Genomic DNA, 14,404 nt, shown 5'->3' with positions numbered 1-14,404 from the left:
GATTCATTTTCAATTATCTTTATATACAGAGATCAATTTAATATATACTAAGTAAAGATTTCAACAGTTTGCACTCACACAGAAACACAAAGTGTAAAATACTGTTTGAGTACTAGTTATAGCATTAATTCGCATTGTACAACACATTAAGGACAAGATCCTACATGGGGAGTAAGTGCACAGTGACTCCTTTTGTTGACTCAACAATTGACACTCTTGTTTATGGTGTCAGTAATCACCCTAGGCCCTTGTCATGGGTTGCCAAGGCTGTGGAAACCTTTTGAGTTCGCCGACTTCGATCTTATTTAGACAAGGTCATAGTCAAAGTGGAAGTTGTCTCCTCCCCTCAGAGAATGACACCTCCTTCTTTGATGGCCCGTTCTTTCCACTGGGATCTCACTCGCAGAGATCTTTCATTTAGGTCTGTCTGTTTGTTTTTTTTTTGTTTTTGTTTTTGTTTTTTTTTTTGCCAGAGTGTCTTGGCTTTCCATGCCTGAAATGCTCTCATGGGCTCTTCAGCCAGATCTGAATGCCTTAAGGGCTGATTCTGAGGCCAGAGTACTGTTTAGGACATCTGCCATTCTATGAGTCTGCTGTGTATCCCGCTTCCCATGTTGGATCGTTCTCTCCTTTTTAATTCTATTAGTATTAGCAGACACTAGTCTTGTTTGTGTGATCCCTTTGACTCTTAGACCTATCTGTGTGATCAATTGTGAACTGAAGTTGATCACTTGGACTAGTGAGATGGCATTGGTACATGCCACCCTGATGGGAATGTATTGGAATCCCCTGGCACATTTCTAACTCCACCATTTGGGGCAAGTCCGATTGAGCATGTCCCAGATTGTACATCTCCTCCCTCTCTTTTTCCCACTCTTATATTTAACAGGGATCACTTTTCAGTTAAATTTAAACACCTAAGAATAATTCTGTGTTAATTAAAGAGTTCAACCAGTAGTATTAACTAGAAAAAATACTAAAGGGGATAAAGTATTAAGTTGTTCATCAACAGTCAGGGCAAGGGCTGATCAAGTCACAGTTTCTCATAGTGTCCATTTCACTTCCATAGGTTTCCTTTTTGGTGCTCAGTTAGTTGTCACCAACCAGGGAGAACATATGACATTTGTCCCATTGGGACTGGCTTATTTCACTCAGCATGATGTTTTCCAGATTCCTCCATTTTGTTGCAAATGACCTGATTTCATTGTTTTTGACTGCTGTATAGTATTCTATAGAGTATATGTCCCATAATTTCTTTATCCAGTCTACTACTGATGGGCATTTGTGTTGGCTCCAGGTCTTAGCTATTGTGAATTGAGCTGCAATAAACAATGTGCAGATAGCTTTTTTGTTTGCCAATTTAATTTCCTTTGGGTAAATTCCAAGGAGTGGGATGGCTGGGTTGTATGGTAGGGTTATGTTCAGGTTTCTGAGGAATCTCCAGACTGACTTCCAGAGTGGCCTTACCAGTTTGCATTCCCACCGACATTGGGTTAGTGTCCCTTTTTCCCCACATCCTCTCCAGCATTTATTGTTGGTAGATTTCTGAATGTGAGCCATTCTCACCGGGGTGAGGTGAAACCTCATTGTGGTTTTTATTTGCATTTCCCTTTGTGTTTTGTAAACTACTTGGGCAAGCTACTTGATTGTACTAAGACATAGTTCTTTTCATCTGTAAAATTGAGCCAGTGTGAACGTCACATGGGGCAAGATACTACAATGATGCAGATGATGTTCAATGGATTTTATTATTTATACATAGATGAAAGTAAGCTGTACTGCCATATACCATACTAAAACATAAATGGTGTAGGAATGATGAATGGAAATATTGAAGAAAAAGAGAAGCCAGTAATTCAATAAAAATGATAATAAAAATCCCTGAGAAATAAGATTGATAGTGAACTAAGAAACAGCAATAATATTCTTCTAGTCAAACAAAGAGGTGGGTGCTGAATATTTTATCCAGAAAGTGAGAGTTCAAATTGGATTTATTCAGTAGTAAGTGAATTGATTGTGTTTCTTTGTTAAATCCACAACTCTCATTGTAAAACATTAAGATTCAGGTTTTTTTCTTTATTATTTACTCAATTTGGAAGATTGGTTACATTATATTCCCTAGGTTTTCATAATTTTCTGTGTCCAGGCCCTAGCCACATTTACTCTAGACTTGTTCTGGGGATGTCTAGTGTAAGATAGCCTTGACTGAGACATTAAGGCTTTTCTTCATGCTTGTCTTGCTTTCTTCAAACAATTTCACCCAGGAATATTATCATAGTGGAGGGAGGATGTCTAAAAGTGGAAACAGGAATGCATGACTGCTTTTTTAAGTCTTTGTTTACATCAAACTTACTGTTATTTGTCAGCTCTTTTATTTTTTCCCCATAGCATTTTCCTCGAAATAATTTTATATAATCCATCTTTGGAAAACAAATTCTATTTCCCCCTGGGAACAATGCTACATTTAGCAGAGATGAGTGTGGCCTTTACCTTCCACTTGATATTTAATCCATTGATTGTATAAAATTCAATTAAAGACATTATCAGCCTCTTTTTTTCAACTTTTTCCTTTTCTGTTTCACTGATGTCATCTCTAGCTACTAATTTTGCATTCTACATTCTAGCCACATATTATGACAAAAGTTTGCCAGCTATGCAATGGTCTTCCTTATCTCTGCTTTTTTATATACTTCCACTTACATGTAAAACCTATACATGTAAAAAATCCTATGCCAAACCTCAATTTAAATATTATCTCATACTTTTCTCCCACTCTCCAAGGAAGAGCTTATTTCCCCTTCTGTAACCCTCATTGTACATTGAGTAAACCTGTATTATAAGTAATTGTATTTGTGATAATTATATGAATACAATTATATCTGTCAAAAAATTAATGTGAATATGTGAGCCAATAATGAGCTTCTTAATTGCTGTTCTATATTCTTTCATCACAATTGGCAAAGACAATGACTTGTGTTGAAAAATACTTACTAAAATATAATTCACCATTAAGTGAATAAATAATAACACTATTTTAAAAGGTAAGATACAGAAGTTATAAGGTTATAATTAAAATTTGAAGATTGTTTTTTCCATCCTTTTTCTGTATCATTTTTGGTGAAATGTGTTTCTTGTAGACAGCATATAGATGGGTCTTCTTTTTATCCATTAAGCTAGTCTCTATCTTTTAATTGGAGAATTTAGTTCATTTATGTTCAATGTTGTTATTGATAATTCATTACTTGGTCCTGTCACTTTTTCATAAATATTACTATTGTTTCTTTTAAATCTGCTTTTTTGTTTTACTAGGAAATTTTCTGCCTTGAAATTTCTTTCATGATGCTGATTGTCTTTCTCTGTTTATGTTTGTAGTACATCCTTAAGTATCATTTGTAAAGCTAGCCAGGTAGTGACAAATTCTTTCAATTTTTTATTATTTTGACTCTTTTTTTAACAGGCATAGTGGACAGTGAGAGAGAGACAGAGAGAAAGGTCTTCCTTTTGCCATTGGTTCACCCTCCAATGGCCACTGTGGCTGGCGCATCTTGCTGATCCGAAGCCAGGAGCCAGGTGCTTCTCCTGGTCTCCCATGCGGGTGCAGGGCCCAAGCACTTGGGCCATCCTCCACTGCCTTCCCGGGCCATAGCAGAGAGCTGGCCTGGAAGAGGGGCAACCTGGATAGAATCCAGTGCCCCAACTGGGACTAGAACCCGGTGTGCCGGCGCCACAAGGCAGAGGATTAGCCTGTTAAGCCACGGCGCCGGCCCAATTTTTTATTATTTTGAAAGGTGGTTTTTTCACCTCCACTTATGAATAAGAGCTTTGCAGAGTAAAGGATTCTCTGTTGGCAGTTTCTCCTTCTCTTTTTTGTCAGATTGAAATATTTCAAAAGATCTGTCTTCAAAACTGTGTATTCATTCTTTTGCCTCACCAGGTCTGTTGTTAACACCTTCCACTGTATTTTTATTTGACTTAAAGAATCCCTCATTTCTAGTATTTGTGTTTAGTGTTGCTTCAATCTCTACCTTTCTGCACAATTCCTCATCTATGTCATGCACTGCTTTCCTTCTTTCATCTATTTCACTGTTTTTAAGTAATCTTATAATCAATCTTAGAAATTGTTTTTTTTTTTTATTTTGTTGATCTCCCCTTCTTCACAGTACAATATTAATGTATTATTTTATTCCTTTTGAGATATCTTATTTTCTTCCTTGTTCATGTTTCTTGTGTTTCTGTATTTATTTTTCTGCATTTGGAGGATCTCTTGTTTCTATATTCTGGAAGTTGTGTGTGTGTGTGTGTATTTTATTCTTGGATATGTTCCTCTGGTACTTGGTGCAATGCCTAAAGCTAATACTTGGAGTTCCTGCAGTGTGTGCTAGGTGGGGCTAGGGACCTCTGGCCACAGTTCGTAGATGAGGCAAGATTCCTGACTATCACCCAAGATGGGCATGGTGGTGCCCATAGTCAGTTGTGGGGAGGGGATGTTGGAGCTGGCTGATGTGTTCACAATCCCAGGTCTTCTGCATGCTGGGGTAAACAAACTGATTCACAGCCAAGAGTAAGCTCACAGTGCCAGTGTACCTCACTCATGTTGGTGTGGGCACCATCCAGAGCACCGACCCACTCTGCAGTGTGTCCCTTGACTCCTCTGCGAGGTCTGTCCACACTGTGCAGAGAGCTCTGTCTCAGCAGTCAAACTGGGCAGGTGCACAAGAACACAGCTTTGTGGCCTATGCCCAGAACTCCTATAGTCACATGATGCAGGGTGTCCTGTCTGTGTCCTGTAAGCTGCCCCATCCCCTGGTATTAGTGGCTTCTTGCAGTGGTGGAACTCCCCACTGTGCCCTGAACCAGGACAGAATTTAGCTCCATTTCTACCATGGCAAATTCAGTCTGGCACTTGGGTGGGAGGAGGAGGGGGAGGCAGTGTGGCCTTCCTTCACAGAGCAAAGTAGTTGCCCACACCCCTGCCTTTTTTTAGAAACGTACCAGGGGATTCCAATTGAATCCCATCAAGGTGGCATGTACCAATGCCATCTCACTAGATCACTTTTCTTTATTTTATTTTATTTTTGTAAGAGCACTTAAGATGAGGACTACTCACCTGTTGTTTTTAAGTACACAATTCTGAGTAGCAGATCTCCAGAATTCATTCATCTACCTTGACTGAAGCTTTGTACACATGGATTTGTGAGTTTATATTTCCCTCTGCTATCCCCAAATCTCCACTTTGAATTTATGAATTGTATTATTCTTTTCTATTTAAAATTTTTATTTATTTTATGTTTGAAATTTCATGTATACAAATTTAAGAATGTAGTGATATTTCCTCACACCCATGCTCCAATCCTTCTTCCTCCTCCCTCTCCCATTCCCATTCTTAATCTTTATAGAGATCTACTTTCAGTTTACTTAATGATTGTAAGATTAATCATATACTAAGTAAAAGAGTTTAACAAATAGTATGAAGAAAAAAGCCATTGTTCCTCAGCAGAAGAGACAGGGGCTTTAACAATCATCGAATCTCAAAATGTCCATTTCACTCCAATACATTACATTTTGGGTACTCTATTAATTACCCAAGATCAGGAAAAACATATCTGTCTTTTGGGGACTAGCTTATTTGACTAAGACATCTCAGCTTGATGATTTGCCTATGTCAGTGTCTTGCAGAGTTTCCCCAATGTTCTCTGGTAATTTGATGGTATCAGGTCATAGATTTAGGACTTTGATCCATTTTGAGTGGCTTTTTGTGCCCTTAGGGCTGCGGGCCAGACTCATACCATGCTGTCCATCTGGCTGTATCACCACAGGCTATTGCAATTTGATCTCAGCTCCATCTCCAAACTGCTGCCTGCTCCAGCTCTTGACTGCTTATTGTGTTATGTTTGTGTTCATATTGCACATCATCACTTTACACACAGGGCCACGGCATTCCTCTTCCTTCTGTAGAATTTCCACTGCGGTTTTCTAATTCTCTCCTGAGAGTGCATTTCTCACACTTAAAAAAAAAAAAACCAAAAAACAACTATTTATCCCTATCCTAGTGCAGTATGTCATTCCCTATTCTGCCATCTTGGAATCAACCTTTACTATTTTTTATATAATTGGAATCAACCACTAGCTTTCTGTATTTTATTTCCCTTAGAATAATGTCCACAAGGTTTAGTCATGTTGTACTGTATTGTGGAATTTCCTTCTTCATAAGGTAAAATAATTTTCCATTGTATGTATGGATCACTTTTTTATCAGTTCATCAACTGACATTTAGTTTTTTTCTACATCTTGGCTATATTCAATATTGCTATAATGAGCACAGGAATGCTAACTTCTTTTTGAAAGCTTGATTTCAATTCTTATGTATGAATACCCAGAAATGGGCTTTCTTATTCACATGGTAATTCTTTCAAATGTTTTTTGAGGAACCTCCATACTGTTTTCCACAGTGGCTTCACCATTTTGCATTCTGGTCAACAGTATGAAGGGTACAATGAAAACTATGTAATACTGATGGCAAGAAATTATACAAGACAAAATATTCTGTGTTCGTGGGTTAGAAGACTTAATATTGTTGAAATATTCATATGACTCAAATCTACAGATTCAATGCAATCCCCATCAAAATTCCAATAGCATTTTTCAAAGAAATCAACAATAATAGTAAATTTCTTATGGAATCACTGAAGCCCATGAATGGCTAATTCAGTGTTGAGAAAGAGGAACCTAGCTGAAAGAATCAAACTTTCTCATTTCAAAACATAGTATGAAGCTATTGCAGCCAAAACATCCTGGTACTGGCATAAATATAGCAGTATAGACCTATGAAACAAAACAGGGAGCCCAGGAATAAGTCCAGGTATTTACAATCTGCCAATCTTTGACAGGATGCCAGAAATATACAACAAGGAAAAGATAGTCATTTAACAAATAGTGTTGTGAAAACTTGTAGGGATACCTAACAAGCAAAAGAATAAAATTGGACCCTTATCTTACTCAGAACACAAAAGTTAGCTCAAATGGATTAAAGACTTAAAGGTATGACATGAAACTCCTGGAAGAAAGTAGGAGAAAACCTTCATGACTTTGGTTTTGGCATTGATTAAATGCAGGTGACACCAAAAGCACAGGCAGCAAAGCAAAAACCAGTGGAATTGCATCAAACTAAAATGTTTCTGTGCAGCATTGAGAATAATCATCACAGTGATGAGGCAGCAAAGAGAATGGGAGAAAATATTTATGAACCATAGCTCTGATCAGGAATTAATCTCTAAAACATGTAAGAAACACCTACAAGTTAGTAGTATAAACACTAATAACCTGATTTTAACATGGGCTAAAAACTCAAGTGGACATTGCCTCAGTTGACACATACTATATGGAAAATACAAATAAAAACTAGGATCCTTCAAGTTTGATACATGTTTCTATTATGTTTTAAATGAATATAATCTTATTGCATTACATTTTCCCCATCAGAACTTTAGGCATTTTTCCACATGAACTAAGATAGACCCTCTGAAATCTTTTTTTTTTTAGAATAAATTCTAACCAAATTCTACAATTCTTTTTATCTTTGTTCATGAGACACTTTGCAGAAGAACCCATTGGTATTTTCTCTTTCTTCCTTGTTTCACTTCTTTCAACTTAGAATTTTGTTTAGAAATAATACATATAGGGCTACTGGCACCATCAGGTAAGCCAGGGTGGGTGCATGCAAGTAAATCCAGGAGCTGTGGTGAAAGAAGCAGACATTTGTGATGCTCTTTGTCCTGAGGGTCCCCTGCTGGCAGTGCCACTAACTCTCCACAATGCACAAGATGCTTCACCCAACTTGACCTGATAATGCTCTCAGACTGGGATACAAGGCCAAGCAAGCTTGGTTATGTCATATGTAGGATTCGTGTGTGCAGTGGTGGCCACAAGCGCCCAGTTCCGAAGGGTGCAGTATGTGGCAAACCTGTCTGTCAGGTTATTAACCAGCTCACATTTGCATGAAGCCTTTTGTCTGTTGCTGAGGAATGAGCTGGATGCTACTGTGGAGCTCTGAGAGTCCTGAATTCTTACTGGGTTGGTGAAAACTCCACATACGAATTCTTTGAGGTTATCCTCATTGATCCATTTTGCAAAGCTATCAGAAGAAATCCTGACACCTACTGAATCACCAACGCAGTCCATAAGCACAGGGAAATGCATGGGCAGACATCTGTATGGCCCAAGAATGGTGGCCTTGGAAAGGGCCGCAAATTCTACCAAACTATTGGTGGTTCTCCTGGTGCAACCTAGAGAAGGTGCCATACCCTCCAGCTGCATCGTTACATTGTACATTTTATGTGGACATTTGCAAAAACAAACCAGTTGTTATGCCTATCAATTTGTAGATAATGGAACAAAAGTTTGGGGAGTTTTACCTGACTTCTCCAAGGTGATACTGCTGTTAAGTGACAAAGATGGTTTGAAATTAGTTCTGAAATTCACGTGTAACTATTACACAACTTTAACCTCCAGCATCAGAGCTGGGATTTTGTTAAAGATGAAAATGTTTCAGTTTCAAAAATTGTCAATGTTCCAACAGTTTATTGATTAAAATGTCACAGAAATGAAGAAAAATGACACAATAATGAGATAACCTAGTAGTCAATTGGTATGTGGAAATATGGTCTGGATGGGACAGTGTGGAGCCAGGAGAGCCACTGTACATGAGTTACCTACATGTGTTTTCCACCCCACTGAAACACAGAGGTCTTCTGAGACCTCTTTTCATACATTTTATATGTTCTCATTGATCAAAACAATTACCTAGGATCTGTGGAATGCCAGAAGTTCTATCCCCTAGTGAGAATCTACGTGAAAAATTCTGAAGAGACTAGAATTCCATCCTGAAAAATTCAGTATTGCTATAACCATCTTGTGAAATTGAATCAGACATTGTATTAGCTATCTAGTATTAGCCTGAAATATTAATGAGTATTAGAGATCTCTGCATAAAACCCAAGACATGCTGGAATAAAGACAAGTTAGTAAAAAATCAGATTGTAATCTACTTTGTACTTCATTGGAAAAGGTTGAAAACTCTATCCTGTGCCAACGGTTGTACTCAGCCTTTCTGTATACCCTCTCAAAAGAGTTTGGACTCCTATTACTTTATTACTGCAATAAAATGTACAGCCAGAACTCTGGAATGAAAGAGCTTCTGCTATAGAAGCTGTAACCGAAGAAGCCATAACTTAAGTGTTGGCTTGAAAAATTGCCATAAATGTATTTTCTATAGAGAAAATACCTTCTAATTTCTCATTGCAGAATATACACCATCATAGTTAAAAATGTCATGGGCACTACCTTCATTCCCAAGTGAAACATTTTCATGAGAAAGCCATTCTGTTAATAATTTCTGTAACATAAAGAGGACATCATTAATTGTGGTTGATATTTCTTAAAGGATGGTAGATAACCAATTAATATTCACATCAGGATACACATATCCATCTCAAATATTTATTATTTTATTATGGTGAAAACATCTAAGGGGATAGCATTGTGGTGTTGTGGGTTAAGCTGCTGCCTGCAATGCCGACATCCCCTATTGGAGTGTTGATTTGAGTCCCAGCTGCTGCTCTTCTCATCCAGCTCCCTGCTAATGTACCTGGTAAATGCAGTAGAGGATGGTTGAAGTGCTTGGGTCCCTGCAACCCATTTGGGAGACCCGGAAGAAGCTCCTGATTTTGGCTTTGGCCTTGCCCAGCTCCAGGCATTGCGGCCATTTGGGGAGTGAACCAACAAATGGAAAATATATTCATTCATTCATTCATCATTTATTCATTCATTCATTCATTCTCTCTCTTATTCTGTAACCCCTTTCAAATAAATCTTTATAAAGCATTCAAAATGCCTTCTTCTAGCCTTTTAAAAATATACCACATATTATTGTTACCTATAGCTACCCTAAGGTGCAATAGAACAACAGAACTTCTTACTCCTATATAGCTGTAAGTTAATATCCCTTAGTCAACCTTTCCTCATCTCTCCATCACTCCTCCTCTCCTCAGCCTCTGGTGACTACCATTTTGTGTGATAGTTGTCTTTGTGTGCTTGGTTTATTTCACTTAATATAATGACCTCCAGTTCCACCTGTGTTGTGGTAAATGACAAGATTTTGTCTTTTTAAATGGCTGAGTAGTATTCTATTGTGTACATGTTATGCATTTTCTTTATTCATCAGTGACTGGACACATAGATTGTTTGCATTCCGTGTCTACTGTGATTACTGCTGCAATAAGCATAGGAGTGCAGATGTCTCTTTGGTGGGATGATTTCATTTCCCATGGATATATATACTCAGAAGTGGGATTGCTGCCTCATATGGTAATTTTATTTTTCAATTTTTTAAGACCTTCCATGATGTTTTCCACAATGGTTTTAGTAATTTACATTCCCATCAACAGTTTGCCAAGTTCTATTTTCTTCACATCTTTGCCAGCACTTGTTTTTTTCTGCCTTTATAATTAAGGCTATTATTTTTTTTCTAAAGCCAACCCACTCCTGAATGCTATTGTGTCAGAAGCTGCAAGTGTTCTTGTCATCCTGCTGGGGTGTCTTGACTTCTGTGGGTGGAATTCACTCACCTCTTTTATGACCCACATAGGATAGTTTATGCCAGTATTTAAATCTTGAATTTATCTTTCTACAGGAGGTTTCAAAAAACAAATGAAATAATTAACTGTGTTTCCACAGTGTATTCTTATTTCTGCTTTTGTGCCTTTCCCAAAGTTACTTTTCCATAGGAAGTTTTTCATCTCCTCTTTTCTACTGTTCAGGTTTTTCCTAACTCATCATTTCATTTGAAATTCCATACAACTTTTAATTTTTAAATTTATTTAGAGGAAACAAATTTCATGCATTTCATATATACAGTTTTAAGAACAGAATGATACTTCTCCCAATCCTTCCCTCCCTCCCTCCCCAACTCCTGCGCTCTCCTTCCTTCCTTTGTTATTTTTCTTCTAATTTTTGTAATGACATACTTCCAATTAACTGTATAATCACAAACTTAACTCGCCAATAAATAAAGAATCTACAAATAGTAAGTAGAAAAACCACTGTTCCTCAGGAGTATAGACAAGGGCTGTATACAATAATCACATATCAAATTAGCATTTTTATTCATATATATTATATTTTTGTATATTAGTTATCACAAGTCAGGGAAAACATATGATACTTGACTTTTTGGAACTGGGTTATTTCACTAAGTATAATGGACTCTAGTTGTATCCTGTTTGTTGAAAAAGACAGCATTTCATTTTTTATGACTGAGTAGTATTCCATCGTGTATATATAGCACAATTGAACATTATGTGTTGATTCCATATCTTTACTATTGTGAGTTGAGCTGCTATAAACATGAGGGTACAGATAACTCGTTCATATGCTGGTTTCATTTCCTTTGGGTAAATTCCCAGGAATGGAGTGACTGGGTCACATGGTAGATGTATTTGCAGATTTCTGAGGAATCTGCATAATGTCTTCCCTAATGGTTACACTAGTTTACATTCTCAACAACAGTGCATTAGAGTACCTTTTTCCCCCACATCCTTCCTGATGTTTGTTACTTTTTGATTTTAGGATGATACGCATTCTAACTGTGGAGAAGTGAAACCTCATGGTGGTTTTTATTTGTGTTTCTTTGGCACCTAGTGATCCTGAGCATCTTTTAATGTATCTGTTGGCCATTTGTATTTCAGCCTTTGAAAAATGCCTGTTCATGTCCTTTTCCCATTTGTTAACTGGATTGTTTGTTTTGTTGCGGAGTTTCTTGAGTTGTTTATAGATTCTAGATATTAATCCATTATCAGTTGCATCACTTGCAGATATTTTCTCCCATGCTGTGGGTTGCTTCTTTACTTTGTTGAGTGTTTCCTTTGCAGTACAGAAGCATTTTAGCTTGATGTGATCTCATTTGTCCATTTTTGCCTTTATTGCATGTGCTGCTATAGTCTTATCTAAGAAGTCCTTGCCTATTCCAATGTCTTGAGAATTTCTTCTATGTTTTCTCTAGAAATTTGATGGTTTCAGATACTAGATTTACATCTGTGATCCATTCAGAGTTGATTTTTGTATAAGATGTAAAGAAGGGGTCTTGTTTCATATGTCTGCATTAAGAGATCCAATTTTACCAATACCATTTGTTAAAGAGACTGTAGTTTTTCTTTGGAGTGATTTTAGCTCATTGTCGATGATCATGGATCAATTTTGGAGAACTCTCACCTGTTCCATTGCTCCACATGTCTGTTCTTGTGCTAGTACTGGGCTGTTTTGATTATAGCTTCTCTATAATATGTCTTGAAATATGGTATTGTGATGCTTCCAGCTTTACTTTTATAGTTTAAATTTATTTAGTTATTTGAGTCTCTTGTGTTTCCATATGAATGTTAGGGTTTTTTTCTCAATCTTAGAAGAACATCTTTGAAATTTTGATTGGGATTAAATTGGGGGTTCCATCTATTATTGGATGTCATTCCAGTCCAATTTCAGCTCCTAAGTAGTCGTTCATTTGCCTTAATCCCAGAAACATTTCATGAAGACTTTATAGTTTAATATTGGATTTTTGTCATTTTCTTATGTCATTTCTGATTAAATCATCCCCTTGACATAGTATGCTTTGCCTAAGACAGGCATTTGAACATTGAGGATCTCATGAGAAATCATATGGAAACTCAAGATGGGTAATTTTAAGAGTTAATAAAGGACTGTTAACAAAGGTGTGGAAAAAGTAGAAGAAAATCATTGATACAACATACTGATTAGTAACAACATTATGTCCTGTAGACCTGAGAGGGTGAGTGAATGGAATAAGTTTTGAAACCCTGAGGCAGAGAAAGCATATGATAGGAGCTGTGAGCAAGGCAGCTTTTAGTGACCCTATAAGGAATAAATACTCAAATCACTTTTCTGTCACCATTTCACCTCTTGATGGGGCTCATTACTGGCCAAACTCAGTGGGAAGCCAAACGGCTAGTGAACCCATAAATGTGATTCTTGTTGATCATCTTTCAGAGCATCAAGCAGTATGCAAAATGATGAAGAATTGATCTGGAGGGGTAATAATCATTGACAGCAAATGACCATGAACACAAACATCACACCATTGATTAGAGTTGTTTGTGTCCCTCAAGTCACTTGAACATTGCAGTACTGACAGTATGTAGAACAAAAATGGCAGGGCTATAAACACCAAGCATGGTGTGTAACTGCTGCAGTCACTCATCAAAGAGCATCTTCATAAATAGGTGCAATTATGTCAATCAAATTTTTAAAAATCCCAATGTTGCTGAAGGTATTAAATTGAAAACTGAGTGCTGCACTGTAAACTTTATTTACTCATAAACACACACATTATCCTTTTGATTAGTCAATTTAATATGTGAACTTGATATTGCTTGGCAGGAAGTTGTCAAACATGAGAGAATTATACCAAGATGGCAGAAGAAGAGCTGAAAATAACCAAGGTACACCAATTTAAATGTTTATTGATTTGATACTGGCAAGTAATGACTATTTTGATATTACCTCCATGTATCCCGTTAATGCCTAGAAAAGGAAGAGGGCAAGTTTTTCTTAACTGCTTCCTTTATTTTCTCATGGAGTACCATTCTTAATTTTATCAGTGAAGTTATGTCCTCCATAAAGCCCTTGTAAGTTGATTTCAGGTCTCTTCTAAGTAGTTAGAGCCCTCAAATTAAGTAGGCAGGTACATGAGATTTGTTTTTGAATTCTAGATGTCCACCTCATGTCTTAATAAAAGAGTATTTATCTCTCAACTTTTAGCCTATTCAAAACAAGTTCCTGCAGCTGTGAATGAGGACTGAGGATAGAGGTTTGGACAATCTAGAAAAGGTCCCCACTTCCAATTAGGATATGTTAGAATGTCGGGAAATGGCTAAGAAATAGTGAAGAATCAGATATTTTGAGTGTAATGAAAGAAAATGTGCAGTGACATTTAAATATAATGAAGAAAACTGTAGGATTATATGATAGAGAGGTGTCTCTCTTTGTGGAGTATTTTTCAAAAAATATTTGAGAGAGAGGAGACAGGAGAGAGAGAGGAGAGGGGTGGGTATCTTCCATCTACTGGTTCACTCCCCAGATGACTGCAACAACCAGGGCTGGGCTGAGCTGAAGCCAGGAGCCAGGAGTTTCTTCAGGATGTCCCACATGGGCACAGGGGCTCAAGCACTTGGGTAATCCTCCTCTGCTTTCCCAGACCATCAGCAGGGAGCTGAATTGGAAGTGGAATGACCAGGAATTGAACTGGCGCCCATATGGGATGCCGGCATGGCAGATGAAAGCTTAACTTACTAAACCAAAAGGCCAGCCCCTGTAGAGTATTTTAAATGGAGTAGTCTTA

The 14,404-nt window shown here is 37.4% G+C and overlaps 1 pseudogene; it reads left to right on the top strand.

The window, feature by feature from the left end:
* Window positions 1-1,701: 1,701 nt before the first annotated feature.
* LOC133752867 (large ribosomal subunit protein eL15-like) lies at window positions 1,702-8,385 on the top strand (annotated as a pseudogene).
* The last annotated feature ends 6,019 nt before the right edge of the window (window positions 8,386-14,404 follow it).

Source organism: Lepus europaeus, chromosome X, assembly GCF_033115175.1.
Source record: "Lepus europaeus isolate LE1 chromosome X, mLepTim1.pri, whole genome shotgun sequence".
Lineage (NCBI taxonomy): Eukaryota > Metazoa > Chordata > Mammalia > Lagomorpha > Leporidae > Lepus > Lepus europaeus.
This window is presented reverse-complemented; position numbering and strand designations above follow the sequence as displayed.